The sequence below is a fragment of the Sceloporus undulatus genome, chromosome 5, assembly GCF_019175285.1.
Source record: "Sceloporus undulatus isolate JIND9_A2432 ecotype Alabama chromosome 5, SceUnd_v1.1, whole genome shotgun sequence".
NCBI classification, from domain to species: Eukaryota; Metazoa; Chordata; class Lepidosauria; order Squamata; family Phrynosomatidae; genus Sceloporus; species Sceloporus undulatus.
The window spans coordinates 153,563,721-153,569,801 of record NC_056526.1 but is presented as its reverse complement, the minus strand read 5'-3'; positions in this window follow the sequence as shown (position 1 = coordinate 153,569,801).

Sequence of the window (6,081 nt, the reverse complement as noted above, 5' to 3'; positions counted from 1 at the left end):
ATGATGATGATGATGATGATGATGATGATGATGATGATGATGATGATGATAGGATTTATTTATATGTCGCTCAATCACTGGGAATCCGGGTGGCTTACAACAGAGGGGATAATAGACAGTTCCCTGCCCTCAGGCTTACAATCTAAAAAGACACAACACAAAAGGAGAAGGGAATGGTGGGGGAGGGGATCAGGTCCAGCATTCTTCTCTCCCTCTGAGGCCTGGCCCAAGGCAGATGGACTGGAGGGGGGGCTCTTTTTCTTAATTGAATCCGGGCCCGATGGCGATGGCGATGGTGATATTGGTAAAGTAAAGTCTAGAGGTTTGGCATGATACTTAGACATTCACATGGTGAGCACAATAGATTTTAGAGGGCTCTGTGTTCATATTCAGTTGAATATGGCTACAGATGGATTATGGTATCCCAGCCAGATAGATTATGACAGCAGAATTCTCTATCATGGATTTTTTCATGAATTCTCTTTCAGTTAAACATAGGCCAAAACACAGAGGCCAAATGACGTGGATACTGGCCATGTTCAGGGAGTAGTATTGAGATGATGCATCCCCCAAAGGCAGCTGGAAGCCATGCCAATACTGTGCCATTCAATGAGAACTGGGCCAAGGAGTAGATAGGATCCACTTCTTCTAGCAGCTCAGGTCAGGACCATGGTGCCAGCCTGGATCAGGGCTGGATGGGTGCGGTTGCTGTAGACCCAGTGTGATCAGTGCTGACATAACCATGCACTGCTCTTTTGGGTCTGTCTGCTTCAGGCCATAATTAGCAAATCCTTTCAAGACCTTCACACATTTGATAATCTGCTGAGTACATGACAGGGAACAGTTGCTGAAGGCAAGGCTCACATATTCACATGCTGCACTCTAATCACAAACAGGTGAATATCTCCAAAGGATTCATAATAGAAGGCAAATGTGTTGTATGAAATATGAGTCATATATTAAAGTACACCAGATCATATAAAGGTTGTTTCTGATATGAATAGTATGCAAACACTTCATATGACATCACTCCATGGGTTCCATCTCCACACCAAAACTACATAATGCAGCCTGTACATTTAAAACAGTTTGAAAATGAAAAACTAACATTAATAAAGCCTAATATTAAAGATATTGTAATATACTGGATACTCAGAGAACTAGAAAGGCAATATGTTATATCTTCATAAAGTAAAAGCTTTATTTAATATATTTTCAAGGCATGCTGACAAATTACTACATTCCCAATACAAGTTACCAGTAATTTAATTGCAGTGCTAGTGAGGCATATGATTTTTTTTAAAAATATAAGTGTATATTTTATATGCTGGCACTTTAGCTCCTTTAACAGAGTACTCTTTGAGATGTGCTTTAATATTAATTTTTAACTGAAGGATAAGGAGAGGGGGGGGGACAATGATGACCCTCCCCTTTCCTTTAAGGTAGCAAAGAAAATTGTAGCATGTATGATCTTTGAAGCTTAGTAAGGTCAGCCCTCATTAGTGTTTGGATGGGATAATGCCAACAGATACTGTAGGCTATATTTCACAGGATAGAACTAGCAAAGCTACCTTTGAGTATTACTTGCCTAAGAAAACCTCTGAAATGCATGGTGTCACTAGAACTTGATAGGCAACTTGAAGACATATAAATGCACACACATACATTAATACAAATAGAAATTTTGTATTCAGGTAGCATATGTACACAAAAGAATGCAAATCACAACTGTAATACACTACATCATGCCCAATATGCCTTATAGAGATAAGAACATCCTATTATAAATGCAAATTTATTACAGAATGTGATCAATAATCACTGACTACAGTGTGCCAGTGTCATACACAAGTGTGCTATACACGGCTTTCAGCATACGCTGAAAGCCACACACTGGAAGAGGCAATGGCACATGCACCCATGGTGTGAACACCATGCCATGCCATGGGCACAAAACTGATTGTTTTCAATGGAGCTCCACCACCCATGGTATTTCCCCTATGCAAGGGGGGGGGGTCTGGAACTGACCCCCCCCTTCCATGTAAGGGAAAGGTGCACTGTACTAAAATTCCAGAAGAGAATGTATCACTTGCAATGAGAATGCTTTCAGAAACTGACATGAGGTTCAGATACTGTCTGGTAGGGCATCTTATGAATGTCCATCTCTTTCATTCAGTCTCTTTGTAGTAAACACATGTGCACACACATACATTATTATTATTATTATTATTATTATTATTATTATTTATATAGTGCTGTAGATTTGCACAGTGCTGTACATAAAAACAACAAATATAAAAGAGTAAACCTGCCTATGGCGTACAATCTAAGAAATAATAGGATAATACAAATAAAACACATAGCATACAGGAAATGGTTCAATAAAACAGGCAACAAAAAGAACATCAGATAGCAAGTGACAATCAAGCAATGTCTGGGAACGCTTCTCTGAACAGGATGGTCTTCAACTCCGTTTTGAAGCTGGTTAAAGAAGTGATGGCCCTTGCTCGCGAGGGAAGAAGGTTCCAGGAGTGAGGGGCAGCAAGTGAAAAGGGGCGAATCCTAGATGGGGCAAGGGAAATCCTGGGCTGGGACAGCCGACTTTGACTACCAGAACGGAGGGCCCTAGTGGGAAGGTGAGGAGAAAGAAGGTCTGATAAATAAGGTGGGGGCAGCCCATGGAGGGCTTTAAACGTCACCAGCAGGAGCTTGTACTGAATATGGAAAGGGAGGGGGAGCCAGTGAAGGGATGCCAACAAAGGAGAGATGTGGTCAGAGCGGTGGGTGGATGTGATAATGCGTGCAGCTGAATGCTGGACAGAAATTAAAGGACGGAGGTGAGAAAAAGGAAGCCCAGCCAGGAGGATGTTACAGTAATCAAGTCGTGAGACCACTAGGGCATGGACCAGAATCTTGGCAGTAGAGGCGAAGAGATACGGTCAGATTTTGGCACTGTTGTATAAAAAGAATCTACAAGCCTTGGCTGTGGTCTGGATCTGGATACACAAACACACACACATGTTCACATAAATCCCAGCTGTTTTAGAGGCTGTAGAGACACTATGTGCTGGCATTGGGTTGGAGTGGGGCCATGGTGACTGCCCTCACTCCACCCTTATAGCGGCATCATGCCACCCACCTGACTGTATGGTAGACAGTGTTTCAGGGTTTCTGTGGCACAACGTCTGCACATGCTGTGCCAAAGAAATGCCAAAAAATGCTGCCGCTGTGGCAAGGGCATCCTTTTCCCAGCACTAAAAGGAACAGCCTTCTGCTGCTGCTTTTTATGTGAGGAACCAGCCGGGTTGTGGGCATGGTGTGCAGTTGCTGTATGCTGCTTCTTAGCCAATGTCTTTTTTTCTCCTTGATTAACATCTGTACAATGTATTTTCCACAAACTGCCAATTGCCACAAAACAATATTACCAAGTTAACTATTTCCTTTCCTTTAGTTTTAACTAGTCCAGGAGTATTAAAATGATGTTTGCTTTCTGTCTTGTGAAGAGGCATCTCAATTTGTTGAAGTTTGTATTTCAATTTGAAATTTCATTTGACCCTTTCCTGGCCATGAGACCAATTACTGTATTGTTTCAAGACACACTATAAATCATTAAATAATCACCCCAGTTACATCTAATTGTGCAAATGATACACAAACATGAGAGTAGCTCTCATATGAATTAAGATGCTTCCATTTACTGTGCCTTCCAATTTCAAGCATGCAGTTTGAATAAGTGAACACTATTGGTAACGGTAGATTTTGTGTGTGTGTGTGTGTGCCTGAGACAGTTTCACAGTGCAAATGGCAGGTAAAAATAATAATCAGAATCTATTGTTGGAAGCAATTAAATGCAAATGTATCTGTTTTCTGTATTTGCCAAAAGGCAACATATGTGCAGAGACCTGAGAAGGAACATGAATTTGCTTAGCAAGCTTTTATGCTGCTTATTTTCATTGGGTTCTACTTGCTGTTAAGACAAAGATCTCATTCAAGGATGATCTCAGTCCTGTTTGAGTCTTTCACTGTGTTTGAACTGGGATTGACTAAGAACTTTTTTCCACACTCACAAGTGACAGTCAAGCATTATTTTTCTTACTTCAGCATAAAATGAATCAGGCTTACTCCAATATATTAGTGGATAGCACTCCTGAGCAGAGCCAGTTAAATTCTTTGGTGTAGAAGAGATATGAGTCCTATTAGTCCAGTATTGATGCTGTTGTTTTGGCAGTGGTCCTCTCCCTTAAATTACTGGAGGTGAGCCATGAATAAAGTATGTGAAGATATTTCCAGCGGTGATGATAACAGCTTCATTTGCTGAATCTTGGCTTGCATTGCAGTTATGGCAATACCATGTCACTTTCAATCTCATTGAATTTTACTGAATTCCACTGGCATTATTGCTCCATGTCAATGTGCTAGTTATTGTTTTATTTGTTTTTTATCTCATAAACATATGTAGACATATATTTTGTGTAACATTCCTTAAATGCATTTGTTTTATAACAATTAATCTAATGTATGCAATTTTGTACTTTTTATATATATTTCTGTCAAGCAAAGTGTGTCTCTGTACATTATTTTCAATTGCATTTATGCTTTTCTGTGCAGCCTTCCACCCTCACCACAGCACCACACCACACTGCAAGCTTTCTCAAATGCATAGATTTCTAAGACAATATGTATGTTGTTATCAGCCTAGGAAAGTACACAACATATATTCCCTTAGGAAATTGCAAACTCAATGGACTTTAAAGCACCTTTATTAATCTTGCCACAAATGTTCACTAATGGATTCCTAACTGATTTATTAAATGAGTCTTAATTCATTCATCATTCACTTGAGTCCTTGCAAATTTTCACATGATTAAAGCAGTAACGTTGATTATGAAAAAAGTGTGGTGTTCTTATTTTTCTATCATGTATGTGTATATCACAAGCAGTCCTAAAGAAAAGGCATACTGCTTCAAAAACTACCCAATATATAGGAACAATATATGACAATAAATGCACCATGTAATGATATCTAAAATATGCTAAGGGTGGCTGGTGAATTCATTTAATATGCTTTTCCTTTTTCTCTCTGTTTTGCTGTTCACACATGTTTTGTAAGACATTCTTGACGCAGCTGCTATTTACTTTGTCTGCTGTAGAGAAGTATATAAAAATAGAATAGAATTGGTTGGAGTAAAAGCCTTTTCTTTTCTAGTTCAATCTTTATCACATGGTTCACTGCAGATAGACTGTGACAACCTGTTGCTGAAAGACTCTGGTTCTCCTGCCCTCTTTTTATCATCTTCCTGATGCTGATGCTTCTAGAAAATATCTAGCTGAAAAGAGGACAAGGGGCAAAAGGGAGTCTGGTAGTACATTCATTCAACAGAGTCTAGGGAGCTGTCTAGTGCAGCATCTGGTAAATCTTGGGATCAGTTTCAGTGTTTGCAGCCTGATGATGTGGTCAAGGTGCTTGAATGGTTCTGCCCAGCACATTGAGGACACTGAAAATTATCACACAAGGGCTATTTACATTTTAATAGTGCTATTCTAACATTATTTAGCAAGAATGATACAATGACAAAATTGCAACACTTACTGTCAAACGGCATCACAATAATAAGGCATTAACAACTCATGAATGGTAAAATAGCACTTTTACATTCTGCACGTCGACAGAAGGGGTTGTATTCAGAGAGAAAAAAAATGGGTAATCTCTCCCTGCTAAGGAACTCTTCTGTGACTCGCAAGTGTGATACAGGAAGTGAATCTATCGAATGGCACACTAGGGGACTTGGGGATTCAATTTATTTCTGGAAGGTTTAATGACAGATTCTCAATGGTGCTATCAAAATGGGATTGCCTTTCACACGTTTGCAATAGCGCTAATGAAGCACTGTCAGCAAGCCATTAACACTTTTTTGTCATTAATGAGAAGTTGCATTAGCATGACACTTGGATGACTGGACAAGTACGGTATGTGCATGACATCATGTGTAAATCTTCCTGCGATCACGCAAATAAGATGAGAGCATAGTGCTTTTCTCCAGTTTCTAATCCCTGTGTGATAATCTCCATTATCACACCATC